Here is a 15,426-nt window from a genome sequence, read left to right as displayed (position 1 = left end):
GCAGCCCACCCTTTCCCATAGACTCAAGGTGGGTAGCAACACGGTCTTATTTTTTCCTATAATATTTCTGTGCCTCAATCCAGGGGTTATTTTTTGTGTGTGTTTTTTGGACACAAAATGTGCAGCTGGGGAAAAAATGTGCAGTTGGAAATCGGGTCACGTGCAGTTGAAAAAAGCGGTAGAAAAAAATAAGACAGGTGTTCTGTGTTTATTAAGAACTTCACAATAGGCAAAGTCAGGGATGGCATGTCACACAAATTATACAAGGATGCAGGAGGGAGAGCCCTTGATGGTGTTGGGTCCTGTGACAGGGTTGCCTGAATAGATGTGGGGGCAGAGTTGGGTCTATTGCATGGTCCCTCTGTCCGTGTCTCTGTCCTGCGTACTATTGCTGGTTAGCATCTGCTTCAGGTTGGGAGGTGGTCTGGAGGCCAGGACTGCTCTACCGCCCAAGGCTTGTGAAAGAGAAGTGTCTGTGCTGATGATGGGTTGGAGTCCACTGACGATCCGTCTGTCAGGGATGCTTTAGGGTGGATTCCTGCACTGAGCAGGGGGTTGGACTCGATGGCCTTGTAGGCCCCTTCCAACTCTGCTGTTCTATGATTCTATGATCCGTTGCCGTGGTTTCAATTAGTGGGCTGTAGGTGACCACCAGGGGTGGACCTCTCTTGGTCCGTCATCTTTCCTGGGTACCTGTACAGCCCTGTCAACCTTCCTTTAAGTTTAAGGTGCTACTAGCGTTGGTGACCATCTGTCCAGTGGTGGAAGAGAAATAATGTGTTTGGTTTGGGCTGGGCTGAGGTGAGGCAGTGACTGAGGGCATTTGTGCAAAATTTGCTTTTTTTTAAAAAAAAAACACCTCTGCCTCAATCCTGTTCTCTTGGTGCCTGGATTCCTTCTGCCTCCCAAAGTGCTCTTCCCGGCCCCAGAGGGCGCTCCCTTTGCCCTGTCTCCTGCCCCTGTGTGGGGGACAGCTTCGGGTGGAAGGTGAAATCGCATTCAGGCCATCTTTTGCATGCACGCCGCTGCTGCTCCCTGCCTCTCTCGCTCCCGGTTTTCCTCCGCCTGCCTGCCTCTTAATCCTGTATGTAAATGGCAACCAATGGATGCGGCTCTTGAGCGGGGCTGGGATTAGAGCCGGGGCGAATAGCTTGCAATCTTACTGGGATTACAGAACAAAGAGACTCCCTCTTCCTTCGCCTTGTCTGCAGCCCCCGGGAGCAGGGGCTGGCTGCATGGGGAGGGGGCCCTGCCTGGCCCAGCACCCCCCTCCCTTTAGCATCCACCCCCCCCTAACCAGCCAGGGTGAGAATTATCCCCCTCCCCCATCTTCAATCTCCCACCTTCCTCCTCCTCCTCCTCCTCCTCTCTCCCTCCTTCTTTCCTTCCTTCCTTCACAGATTAATTCAACCCTGCAATCCGGGCGGGAGGAGCCGGGAGCCGCTGATCCCTGCGGTAAGAGAAACTTTTAAACCTCTCCCCCTCTTCCTTGCCCCCCCCCCATCCAAATCCATCACCCCACCTTTCTGCATCGCACCCCCTCTTCTCCCCCCTTCTCCCTCTCTAAGCTCTCTGTGCCATTGATTTGTGCACCAGGGTGGGATTTTCTAGGCTGCCTCTGCTTTGCAGCTGCATTTGGGGAGGGGTGAGACTGGGATTATTCTCAAGCGAAGAAGTTCTGGTGTAGGTGCGGGGGGGGGGAGGGAGGGGGGAGAGCGTGGGAGGCGGCCTCGGATCAATCCGGATTGATAAATCCGTACAGACTCCCATGATGATTGTGCACCAAGGTTTCACTGCTGTGCGGGTCGCTTGCAATTTCCAGCTGAAATATTTTTTTATATTTTTTTGCCGTTTATTTTTTTTCGTTGGGGTGGGGTGGGTTCGCAAGAAATGTTGCTAGAGGTTTGAGGAGGTGGACAGGATTCTTCTTCTCCTTCTCCCAACCCTCCTCCCCCCGCATTTCCTTCTTTTCTGCTGCAGTTTGAGAATGAGGTCAGTGTGAGAAAACCAAGCCATAGGAAAGTGAGTTGATCATTGACTAAATCTCCCTTTCTCTGTCTCTCTCTCCCTCCCTCCCTCTTTTAAGGCACTTTCTGATTCTTCCACCTCTACACACACACACACACACACCCCAAACTTAAAATATGTAGTTCCTCGCAAATCAGGACTTTATCCGTTCATTTCTCTTTTAGGCGTGGACTTTATTATTTCACATTTCGGCAGCATCAGATGCAAAACTGCACCAACATTTCGTAAACAAATGGTGAATGCCTGGATTGTATACGATTTTTATCGGCTTTTGACGCAGGCCCCTATAAAAAGGACGGTGGCTTTGAAATTCTCGCCTCCCCCGAGTTGTGCTCAGAGTTACGCTCTCCCTGAACCCGTGCACCTTTGGCATTTCTATCCTAATCTGAAATGATGGATTATGGAAGATCACGCTGAAATGTTATAATAAGAGGTGCGTGGCTCTTGTCTTGGCTACGCAATATCTTCAAAAGGAGAAAGCCTCTTCTCCGTATGTGGGGCTTGCTTCTGGTTAGATCCGTGGCGAGGAAAAGGCGTTCGGCACGTGCTCAGAGGCTCTGTTTTCCACAGGTTGGGGAGTTTAGCCTTGGCTTTTAAAAAGGGGGTCTCCCTCTCTGTGTGTGCTTCTTTGTCTCAGTTGTACATTCTTTTCACGTCATCGTATGTGTGCATTTAAAAAACGAGAGAATGCTTTAGAAATGTTTTCCCCAAATCCGCATCTTTGGTGGGATGGGTGTGAATTCCAACCAGCTACCCCTGCAACTGTGGTTTCCTTTTTATCTTTTTAGAAAGAAGGGGGGGTGGGTTGTGTAGGCACTGATGGATACTCCCTGGTTCTCTCTGTACCAATTAGCACCGGTGTAGGCAGCCGGCCTCATGGACCGCATCATACAGGTTTGTGACGCTTCACAAGAAGACAAGCGTCTTAAGAACCGAAACGGATTGATCCATGAGCAGGGAGAGGCTGCAAGTGTGTAGGGGGGTGAGGTGGGGGGGTGAGGGGAGCAACCCAGCACAGCAGCGTTGCTTAAAAATAGCAGCGAGTGGTTTAACGGGCGAGGCACTCCCTGGTATTTTGTGTGTGACAAAACCGCTAAAGAGACACAGAGCGATGTGACCAATGTGTTTTGCTCTTCTGAAGAGAAATGGCTGGCAGGATGGTTGTGGGCGGTCGGGGGGCTAAAAACCCCCACTCTGCACAGGGGGGTTTAGGGGTGTGTGTGAAGTTGCACCCTGGTAGAGATTTGCTGCTTTTTAAAAAAAACGTTGACAGAACAAGGAATGCATCAGAAGGGTTACAGCTGGGTGAAATTCCCTTTGGTATGTTGCACACACCGGCATATTTCTAGTGGTGGTTTTACCTGTGCGTGGAAGTTGAATAGGCTCTCATAGAATCATAGAATAGTAGTTGGAAGGGGCCTACAAGGCCATCGAGTCCAACCCCCTGCTCAATGCAGGAATCCACCCTAAAGCATCCCTGACAGGTGGTTGTCCAGCTGCCTCTTGAAGGCCTCTAGTGTGGGAGAGCCCACAACCTCCCTAGGTCACTGGTTCCATTGTCGTACTGCTCTAACAGCCAGGAAGTTTTTCCTGATGTCCAGATGGAATCTGGCTTCCTTTAACTTGAGTCCATTATTCCGTGTCCTGCACTCTGGGAGGACCGAGAAGAGATCCTGGCCCTCCTCTGTGTGACAACCTTTCAAGTCCTTGAAGAGTGCTATCACATCTCCCTTCCATCTTCTCTTCTCCTAAACATGCCCAGTTCTTTCAGTCTCTCTTCATAGGGCTTTGTTTCCAGACCCCTGATCATCCTGGTTGCCCTCCTCTGAACACGCTCCAGCTTATCTGCGTCCTTCTTGAAGTGTGGAGCCCAGAACTGGACGCAATACTCAGCCTGTAGGTTTTCTGCCAGGTGATGGATCTTCTTAGCAGGCCGGTGGGTCTGTGAAAATTGCAAGCGGGAAGGCTGATAGGTGCGATTGGATTTGTCTTCCATGCGGGGAGCAAGTGTGGTTTTTTTGGGTAGCTCAGGGGTTTCACTTGATCCAGGAGAGTGGTCCTGCCTCTGCCAAAGATAATTGTGTGACTTTGGGTGAGTTGCTATCGGGTTCAGTTTCCACCTGTGAAATGGCTATAATTAGTGCATTAATTATGGGTGGGGGAGCAGAGGCCCGCACTCTACTTATCATTTGCAACAGCCTCTGTAGCTACGATTTTTAGAAGGTTACCAAGGGACTGCGGTTTGAGGCATGCAGAAGATCTCAGGTTCAATCCCAGTATGATCCGTTAAACAAGGATCAGGTACCAGGTTTGAGGAAAGATCCTTGCTTGAGCCGGTGGCATTCAAGAGTAGATCCCACTGGGCTAAATGAACAAATCTGGTCTGGCGTTTCAGCTTCCCAGTTTTCAAACCAGCAGGCATCGGTGCTGGGGCTCCAGTGGATTCCATCCAGAGCCAACCCCAGTAGTATTATTTGAGCACTGGACTCAAGTCAGAGGGGAAACACAATTCAAACTGAAAGGCATTTCACAAATTGAAATGCTCCCTATAAATCGCTATTAGTAACAGGCGATTTTGTGGTGCAGCTATATCCATTGACACAGCAACCCTGTGAGGGAGCCTCCCATTTTATAGATAGGACGACTGAGGCTGGCACTCACCGGCTGAGTGAAGTCATTCGTGATTCCACTGGACTGGACTGGTGCTGCCATTATACATAGTGGGGCTGTTCAGACAACGTGCTAACCCACACTCAACCAGTGAGTGTGGGTTAGCATGTTGTGTTCACAGTTCCAGTGTATTATTTAGACAGTTGTTGTTCTATGTGATAAAACCACTTCCTTCGACCCTGCCATTATACCAACCCGTGTTCTCTTATATAAATCTGACGGGCTAAAAACTGACTGCTGCGTGTACCCTACCTGACTGCAGCACCTGTCTGACCCCCGGGCATTGGCTAAACGGTTGGAATGTCATGGAATACTCACAAACATTTTAGCCGCTCCGGGTGACTCTTTCCAGCAGTGGAACGGTGCTGTTCCCGAGAACAGAAGCAGGCAGCCATTACCAGCGTGTGAAATTCTCTGTTTTGCCACCAGCCGGCTGATATCAGGGCTGGATCCGTGACTCTGCAGCTTGTAATTTAGGAGTGGATTAAATCCTGTCATCCAGAGAAGGGAAGGAGAGGTTGCTGTTCCGGTAGGAAGCTCGGCAGCACAGCAATGAGCAGGGAAAACAAGGCACCCAAGAACTTGAGAAGAGGAGTCACATGGGTTGAGATGGAGGAATCTTAGTTTTTTTTTTTTTGGCTGTGGTCATCTTATTTTTCTTAATTTCTCCTGCGGCTTTTAGCTCTGCGTCCAAAGTACCAGAGCGACAGGGGATCCTGTGAACCCCCGGCCACCGAAGGCCCTGCTCTTCACCCCGCTGCTAATATCTGAAATCTCGCCATGTATCGCTTTCTGCATGTTCAAGCCCCTCTCCAGCCACAACGACAAGACGCTTGTGTGCTCAGCGACAAGTCCTGGGGTTGCACATAGCGCAGCGAAGAGTTCGCTGACCAAATGCCCAGGATTTACTAGTTTGGTGTGATGTTCGGCAGATGCTCCGATGGTCCCTGTTGTTGTTTTTTTCTTCTTCGTTCAATCGCTTCCGACTCTTCGTGACTTCATGGACCAGCCCATGCCAGAGCTTTCTGTCAGCCATCACCACCCCTAGCTCACCCAAAATCAAGTCTGTCACCTCCAGAATATCATCCCTCCATCTTGCCCTTGGTCGGCCCCTCTTCCTTTTGCCTTCCACTTTCCCTAGCATCAGCCTCTTCTCCAGGGTGTCTTCTCATTCTGTGGCCAAAGTACTTCAGTTTTGCCTTTAATACCATTCCCTCCAGTGAGCAGTCTGGCTTGATTTCCTGGAGCATGGACTGGTTTGATCTTCTTGCAGTCCAAGGCACTCTCAGAATTTTCCTCCAACACCACAGTTCAAAAGCATCTATCTTTCTTCGCTCAGATTTCGTTATGGTCCATCTCTCGCAGCCATAAGTTACTACGGGGAATACCATTGCTTTAACTATGCGGACCTTTGTTGTCAGTGTGGGGTCTCTGCTCTTAACTATTTTACCAAGATTTGTCATTGCTCTCCTCCCAAGAAGTACTGTATTTTCTGGCGTATAAGAGTACTTTTTAACCCAGGAAAATCTTCTCAAAAGTTGGGGGTCGTCTTACACGCCCAGTCATCTTATACGCCGGAAAATACGGTAATTTCTGGCTGCAGTCAGCGTCTGCAGTAATCTTTGCGCCTAGAAATACAAAGTCTGTCACTGCCTCCACGTTTTCTCCCTCTATTTGCCAGTTATCAGTCAAGCTGGTTGCCATTATCTTGGTTTTTTTGAGGTTTAACTGCAACCCAGCTTTTGCACTGTCTTCTTTCACCTTCGTCATAAGGCTCCTCAGCTCCTCCTCGCTTTCAGCCATCAAAGTGGTGTCATCGGCATATCTGAGATTGTTAATGTTTCTTCCTGCAATTTTAACTCCAGCCTTGGATTCGTTTTTGGGTCCCTCTCTACGGTCCACCTGTGTCTCTCCATTTTTCCTCTTGCGGAATGCCTAGTTGGTGTAGTAGTAATAAAGCTTTATTGTTCCAAACCATGGTTACCACAAGCAGAATAAAAACAATACCAAAACAAACCATACAAGGTCGGAAATTTTTGCTCTGTAAATTTGGAAGTTGGAAAACGCCGATAGGACAGTCTTTTTGTTGCAGGTAAACAGAAAGTGCATTTTTTTAAAAAAATCAGACCAGCTGGACCCATTCACAGAAAACCGATCCAAATATTTAGAACGAATTTCGGAATAGATAGGGCAGTAGAGGCAGAATCCACTTTGCCACAACGGCAAGGGCGGAGTCTTGAGGCATAAGGGAATTCATTTAAACACCCTTCTAGCACTGCTGTTTTCATTTATTTATTTATTTATTTAGAATATTTATATACCGCTCCCCATTGAAAAATTTTGGAGCGGTGTACAAGGTAAAATGAAAATAAAAACAGAATAAAAACAGTTAAAACAAAATTTAAAAAGAAGCAGTAACAGTAATCCAAAGCTGCATGTTAAAGAAAGGCTTCTTGGAATAAAGATGTTTTCAGGAGGCGCCGAAAGGAATACAAGGTTGGCACCTGCCTGACCTCCAGAGGCAGGGAGTTCCACAGGAGGGGGGCCACCACGCTGAAGGCTCTTCCCCTGGTGGATTCCAATCGGAGGATGGATCTAGGTGGAACCACCAGGAGCAGGCCCTCGGATGACCTCAGTGACCGGACAGGTTGGTAAGGGAGAAGGCGTTCTCTCAGGTATCCTGGTCCCAAGTTGTTTAGGGCTTTGTACACAAGAACAAGAAACTTAAACCTGGCCTGGTAAGCGAATAGGCAGTGAGGCATTGAATCCACTCCGGGTTTCAGTCCGAACCAGTAGGAACTCTAAAGGAGCTGTCCACGGTTTCCATTGAAACCCGGAACGGATTCACCACCCCACGGACATTGGAGCCACTGGCTTCCACTGCTAGAAGTTAAATCAGAGGGTGAGGCATGGGGTCATCTTGATTCCAATGCGCTTAATACCAGGAGCTCTGGCCGCGGCTCCGTCTGTGACTTGGAGTGGCCAGTCTGATCTGTATTTCATAGAATCATCATAGAATAGCAGAGTTGGAAGGGGCCTACAAGGCCATTGAGTCCAACCCCCTGCTCAATGCAGGAATCCACCTTAAAGCACCCCTGGCAGATGGTTGTCCAGCTGCATCTTGAAGGCTTCTAGTGTGGGAGAGCCCACAACCTCCCTAGGTCACTGGTTCCATTGTCGTACTGCTCTAACAGTCAGGAAGTAAGAGAACAGCTCCCTATTTGAATGCATATTATTATTATTATTATTATTATTATTATTATTATTATTATCATCATTATTATTATCATTATTTACATTTATATACCGCCCCATAGCCGAAGCTGTCTGGGTGGTTTACAAAAGTTCTCTGTTTGGAGGGCTATCTGGTCCAAGTCCGGTTTCAAGATCAAGGACCACTTCAAATGGGACGTTTGCCATGGACAGTAGATGGAGCAAGCCCTCGGCCCACCTGGCCAGGGCTCCCCTCCCCCCGCGGTGAAATGTATTGCATTTCTATTTAAGTTATAGCCATTACCTCCAAATTTGCATCTATAGATATGCCATTAGCGTGTGCAGATCTGCAAATCTGTCTCCACTTTGATCCTGTATTGTTCTGAAGTGGTTCGCTCCCCTTTTTTTTTTTCAATGTGTAATTGGTCACCCTACTGAGGTCCAGTGACACTGGAGGGCAATTTACATGTTGGCATCTTGGCCGGGTCGGAGTCCCAGCCAGGGCCCCGTGGAACGGGGGCTCTTGTCCCAAGACCCTCAAGTTGGGACCTCTGGAATCCCTTCCCAAAGATCTTGCATTCCCCATGGAAGCCGCCCTTCCATTCCCGGGACCTGCATCCCCCGTGTCAAGTCCGGAGGGACCCTCCCAAAAATGCAGGAGTATTCCAAGACACCTGCTTCTTCGAGGCCTTCTGGCTCGAGGAACGTGAAAGTGGCCCGTTCACTCTCGGACTTCATTGGAGCTATTGCACCACATGGGCTCCTTGTCAGTGCGCATGCGTGAATGCACGCGTGCCATGCTGCAATGCGCAGGCTGCCCTTTTGAACCCTGCAGCGTCTTGAGATTTCTTTTGCATTGTGTTGTAAAGCTACTTTTAAGGAAATTGCATCTTTCACCTGGCTTTTCAACTGGTACCTGTAGTCAGCCTCAGTGTCTCCCATCTCCCTGGGGGTGGCGATAGTAGGATAAAATAGCAAGAATCTGGAACAGGAAGAGGTGGGGGGAATACCAAGGAAGAAATATAATGTGTAAACCAGGGCTTGTAGTTGTAAGTAAATACTGCTCTCTAGTCTAGAATATCCTATATGCCGGGTGGGCAGAACCATTTTTGGGTCAGGTGGAGTCAAATTGCCCCCCCAGGTTTTCCCTGGGCCAGATGACATCAGTGGGCGTGGCTCTAGGTATTTATGTCATTGTCCTGCCTACAGGGGGCGGCGAAGCTCCACCTTTTGGAGGAACCAAGGAATCTCTCTGGTGGGCAGGATGTGAGTCTGTTCCTTGGGCTTCAGGTTCTGCATTACGGATATATACTAGCAGTGAACTTATTGTCCGAGTGGGACAATGGCCTTATTGCTGTGTAAGATGGAAAGATCAGCAGGTTCTGTGGAAACTCCCCGGGTTTGCAGAAGTAAAGGTTGCTTTTAGAAAAAACGTGAGAGGTGGGGGAACCTCCAAACTGAGGACTGAGCCTGGCTAAGGGAGAACACAGAATGCAGACTGGCTGTTGCAAGGGTGGAACGGAAAGCCATGCGAAGAACGGAATGGAGTCTCCTACAAGGGAGCATTCCAGACTCCGTTCCTTGGAGAGCTCCTTTCAAGTTCTGACTGGTTCTGTCTGAAACCCAGAGCAGATTCAACGCCCCACTGACATTGGACCCACCAGCCTCCTTTGCTCCTGACGTAGGCATATATAGCGATCTGTTTGAACAATAAGTGAAATAATGCTAAAAGTGGAAGGGGTGGGGCGTGAATATTTATTCTGTGCTTTAAGTCAGTGAATGCCTGCTTGCTGTAGATTAAATAAATTCAGAAAGCAGAGGATAACTCGTTAGGAACGTCTCACGGTGGGCGGCTCAGGCAGTAACGTGTTTTTTTTATTATTTACTTTATTTATTTCCTGGGGCCCAGAAGGCAGCTCAGAATATTAATTAAAACAATCTACCATCCACAAAAGCATAACGGCTAACAAAGAAAAGGGGGTGCCTGGTATTAAAATCACAGAAGGGTAGAATTTCCAGGGGGGAAAAGGATTTTAAAATGGGCCTCAGGGCGAGGACCCTGTCGGCCCCAAATGCACGGGGGCTGCCGACCAGCAACGGAGGCACCTGGCCACTTGCGCACGGCTGAGAAAGAGGAAACGCATCTCCAAGAACGAAGACGTGGCGTAAAATTTGCACAGGCTGCTCGAAATCCGTAGGTGCGCGTTTAGAACTCGTGACTCTCCGTTTCAAAGAGACATGCAGTGCGTCTCACCCGAGTGGGGAAGGCCAGGAGTTCATCTACACTCAAGCAGGATATTCCACTTTGAAAGTGGTATGAAAGCGGTATATAAAAGGCAGGAGCCACACGACTGCTTTATAGCGGTATTGAAGTGCACTGCAGGATCTACACGACTGCTTTATAGTGGTATTGAGGTGCACGGACAACTGTTGGACCCATGACACGTCTACACCAAGCAGGATATAACACTATGAAAGCAGTATGAAAGCGGCATATGGCATGTGTCAATGGGCCCCAACGGTTGTCAGTGCACTTCAATACCGCTATAAAGCAGTCGTGTGTCTCCTGCCTTTTATATATTGCTTTCATACCGCTTTCATAGTGGAATATCCTGCTTGGTGTAGATGAGGCCCAGGTGTGCCTGTGCAGGCTGCTGTCCATGGTCTGGGCCTTCATCATTTTATACCACCATTCAAGGTATAAAACTACAATATAAAAGTACAATATAAAAGCACAACCGGGATAAAACCGAGCAGAAGTACAGATTTAAAAATAATAATAATAATAATAATAATAATAATAATAATAATAATAATAATACAAAAATTCTAACCCGCCTCTCTGATCGGATCAAGGCAAGGAAGAACAAGAAGCATAAAATACAAAAAATACTGATTAAAAACATAGCATACACTGTTAAAAACATCCTAAAAACATCCTATAAGCCCATTAAAAGTATCCTAAAATTCTACTGGATAGGCCTGCCGGAAGAGATCACTCTTGATAAGTCTTCAAAATGCAGATTGAAAACAGCAAAGTTAAAAGACTAAGATGATAAACTGTTAAAATACTGGGAGAATAAAAAGGTCTTCACCTGGCGTCAAAAAAGAATATAGTGTAGGTGCCAGGTGGACTTGTCTAGGGAGCTTATTCCACAGGTGGGGTGCCACAGCAGAGAAGGCCCTGCTCCTGGTAGCCACCTGCCTGACTTCTTTTGGCAGGAGCTCACGGAGAAGGACCCCTGAGGATGACCTTAGGGTCCGGGCAGGTATATACGGGAGCAGATAGCCTGGCCCCAAGCCGTTTAGGACTTTGAATGTTGATACCAGCACTTTGAAATTGGGCCCGGACCTGGAGTTCATTCCAACCTGAAGTCAATATTTTCATTTTCGTTTCGTTTCATTTACTTGTTTATTTCCGTCCTGCTTTTATGAGTTTCCAGAGTGGCTTCCATTCAAAACAAAACATAACCGCCGTGTAATAGAATATAAAATTAACAGCATGCAGCTGCATTAAAAACAGGGCCAGGAATGAGGGGCTAATAAAAACAGGACACATCGTTGTAAAAACATCTTCTGGAAAAGACAAGAAAATGCTTAAAACACCATCCAAAGAAAGGAGAAGCCAAAGGAACATGTTAGACTGTATGTATTTACTGCCCTGATTTAAAGACAGTGTGAACGGATTTGCTAGTGTGTGATAGATGACAGGTTCTGTCCCTCGTACCCACTTTGAGAATTTAACGTGGACAATGTTGAAGCCCTGGGTTAAAAACACCATTCCCCACATGGATGGATGTCTTGTGTGCTACTCAATCATTGTAGACATATATAAAGAAAAGGGGATGACTTTAGGTGCACACGGTTGATTTCTTTTCCTTCTGTGACGTTGAAGCCCCTAGAATATAAGAACATCAGAAGTGTCCTTATGCTGGGTCAGACCAAGGGTCCATCTAGTCCAGCACTCTGGTCACACAGTGGCCCACCAGCCATCGGCCAGGGATGAACAAGCAGGACATCGTGCAACAGCACCCTCCCACCCATGTTCCCCAGCAACTGGTGCACACAGGCTTACTGCCTCGAATACTGGAGATAGCACACAACCATCAGGGCTAGTAGCCACGGATAGCCTTCTCCTCCAGGAATTGATCCAACCCCCTTTTTAAAGCCATCCAAATTGGTGGCCATCGCTACGTTTTCTGGGAGCGAATTCCAGAGTTTAACTCTGCGGTGTGGTTCTTCCTTCTTAGCAGACTCGCATAGAATTGCACTTTGAATCAAATTCGTTTTTATGGGTTAATTATTTGAATAAATCTGCTTGCGTTTGCATGTGGCAAATTGTTTTAAAGGGAAACAACAGTGAATTCCATAACAACTATAAGAACATCAGAAGTGCCATGCTGGGTCAGACCAAGGGTCCATCTAGTCCAGCACTCTGGTCACACAGTGGCCCACCAGCCATCGGCCAGGGATGAACAATCAGGACATGGTGCAACAGCACCCTCCCGCCCATGTTCCCCAGCAACTGGTGCACACAGGCTTACTGTCTCGAATACCGGAGATGGCACACAACCATCAGGGCTAGTAGCCACGGATAGCCTTCGCCTCCAGGAATTGATCCAACCCCCTTTTAAAGCCATCCAGATTGGTGGCCATCACCACATCCTGTGGCAGTGAGTTCCATAATTTAACTCTGCGCTGTGTGAAGAGGTCCTTCCTTTTATTTGTCCCGGATCTCCCACCCATCAGTTTCATGGGATTGACCCCGTTGGGTTCTAGTATTTTGAGGGAAGGAAGGAAAGGAACCTCTCGTGCAAGCACTGAGTCATTTCTGACTCTTGGAGGGACGCCAGCTTTCGCTGACGTTTTCTTGGCAGGCCTTATAGCGGGGTGGTTTGCCGTTGCCTTCCCCGGCCGTGATTACCTTTCCCCCAGCTAACTGGGTACTCATTTTACCAACCTCGGAAGGATGGAAGGCTGAGTCGACCCGAGCCGGCTGCCTGAAACCAGCTTCCGCTGGGATCGAACTCAGGCCGTGGGGAGAGTTTCAGCTGCAGAAACTGCTGCTTTACCGCTCTGTGCCACAAATGTCTCCCCGTCCAGATTCTCCACACCATGCATCATTCCGTCCACCTCTATCAGGTCTCCCCTTAGCCTCCTTTTCTCCAGGCTGAACAATCCCAGTTGGTGTAACCTTCCCTCATAGGGGAGATGCTCCAGGCCCTTCTTCCACTAAGTGTTTTGGCTGGATAAACAGGCACTCTTGACACTTTGATCTCTCTCTCTCTCCTTCTCCTTCTCCTTACAGCAGTTAATTCTTGCAAACATTCCACATGTGCAGTCTTTTTGCCGTGAACTCTCTTCGCCAAGTATAAAACGGGTGTGGGGTGGGTGCAGCCGATTTCTTCTCAAGCACACTGGTTATGGTCACCTGACATCTTAGCGCTGGAAGGCATTTTCAGGGGCTGACCTCTCCTTTTGTTACTCAGCACTTGCAGTGACAAGCGCCAGATATTAATCCAGATCTAAGGTGTATTTTGAAACCTTTTTTTTGGCTTTAACAGCCTTTTCCGATAAGTCGCTGGTTTTAAATTCCCCTTGCTTTCTTGCACATATCTGGGTCACCTGGAACCGGGCTGTGTGATTTTAATCTTGATACTGGGCTACAATCAAGTTTCTGTTGTCAGGACGGGTCGGCTTCCTCTCCCTAACTTCTCTTCTCCTGCCTTCTAGTGCAATTGTAGATTTATTACCTTTTAATTTCACGTTTGCTCCTCGCCTTTGCTCAAACAGCTGCATGCCCTGGGTCCCTTTTGTCAGGGGTCCCCAGCCTGTTTTGGGGAGCCGTGGGCGGATTTGGGGGATGTGAGATACTGCTCTGGGCCTGGTGGGTCACTGCTAATGCATCTACCTTTTGCATCTATGGATCTTTGGCTGCGTCTTACTCAGTGAAACCACTGCAACGTCTCTTTAATAAGAGATGGTCTAATCCAGGTAATTGCTGGTGGTGCAATACAGCGACTGCTCCCTTTAAATATATGTTTTGGTGATGCTCAGTGCTGGCTTCATTTTAGCAGGAGGTTATTACACAGGGGGGAAAATGGTACTGGAAGACCCTTTAACATTCACTGATGTACACACTCTTTTAGAATCATAGAATAGTAGAATTGGAAGGGGCCTACAAGGCCATCGAGTCCAACCCCCTGCTCAATGCAGGAATCCACCCTAAAGCATCCCTGACAGAGGGTTGTCCAGCTGCCTCTTGAAGGCCTCTAGTGTGGGAGAGCCCACAACCTCCCTAGGTAACTGGTTCCATTGTCGGACTGCTCTAACAGTCAGGAAGTTTTTCCTGATGTCCAGACAGAATCTGGCTTCGTGTAACTTCAGCCCATTATTCCGTGTCCTGCACACTGGGAGGATCGAGAAGAGATCTTGGCCCTCTTCTGTGTGACAACCTTTCAAGTATTTGAAGAATGCTCCCATGTCTCCCCTCACTCTTCTCTTCTCCAGGCTAAACATGCCCAGTTGTTTCAATCTCTCTTCATAGGGCTTTGTTTCCAGACCCCTGATCATCCTGAACACTCTCCAGATTATTATTATTATTATTATTATTATTATTATTATTATTATTATTATTTACATCAGCAATCTTTGTTGATGCATAAACCTGATTTTTCTATTCATTAATAAAGGGATTATTTATTTATTTGTCTGTGCAGTATCTGAGAAGCTACTCAGTTCTAAATTGTCAACAGCTGACCAACTGCTTGAGAAATCATTTTTCACAGATCGTGTCACGATCCATACGTATTATTCAGTTTAGCCTTTCACCACGGCTAATGGTTCCCAAGTCAACAATCTTTTAGTAAGAGAATCTGAATGTCACGTTTCTCTCTTGTCGTCTATGAATCGTTGGAAGGTATTAGCTGGGTCCCCAAGTTGGTGCACTCCAGATGTTTTGGACTACAGCTCCCATCACCCCGATCACGGGCCATGCTGGCTGGGGCTGCTTGGAGTTGTAGTCAAAACATCTGGAGCAAGTTGAATGAGTTTATGGAGTCTTTTTTTTTTAAAGTATTTTCATTATTTTTCCGAAAGAAAATCAACCGAAAGAATGAAAAATAAAACAAAAGTAAATTAAAAAAAATGAATACATTGAATTTAAATCAAATTATTGACCGAGGGTGGTACATTTAACCTCTATTCATATTTTTCGCTATGCTTTACAGACCAATATATATTTGAAGCCCGTGGGTTGCTTAGTTTCCGTTATAATTCTTTTCTATATCAAACTCATATTTAGTGACTTTTCCATAATGTGAGGAAAGGCTTTAACCTATACTCCTGTGAAGGTCCCTGATAAAATAAAATCCTGCCATGTTCCTAAAATTATTATTATTATTTATTTATTTATATAGTGCCATCAATGTACATGGTGCTGACTAAAAGTCAGATGTTTTGCCTTTGCCTTTAGTTAATTTTAGTTGGCATGCCATGGCTACTTGCCATAATTCT

The 15,426-nt window shown here is 47.3% G+C and overlaps 1 protein-coding gene across 1 annotated transcript in view; it reads left to right on the top strand.

The window, feature by feature from the left end:
* The first annotated feature begins 1,193 nt into the window (after window positions 1–1,193).
* GTF2IRD1 (GTF2I repeat domain containing 1) overlaps window positions 1,194–15,426 on the top strand; it is an 83,864-nt gene continuing 69,631 nt past the window's right edge. Inside the window, exon 1 of the mRNA XM_063146714.1 lies at window positions 1,194–1,455. The gene's annotated coding sequence lies outside the window, so the exon portion shown is untranslated. The remainder of the gene's footprint in view (window positions 1,456–15,426) is intronic.

Source organism: Elgaria multicarinata, chromosome 22 (genome assembly GCF_023053635.1).
Source record: "Elgaria multicarinata webbii isolate HBS135686 ecotype San Diego chromosome 22, rElgMul1.1.pri, whole genome shotgun sequence".
Lineage (NCBI taxonomy): Eukaryota > Metazoa > Chordata > Lepidosauria > Squamata > Anguidae > Elgaria > Elgaria multicarinata.
The sequence above is the reverse complement of the archived record's forward strand: the minus strand, read 5'-3'. Positions and strand labels throughout refer to the sequence as shown.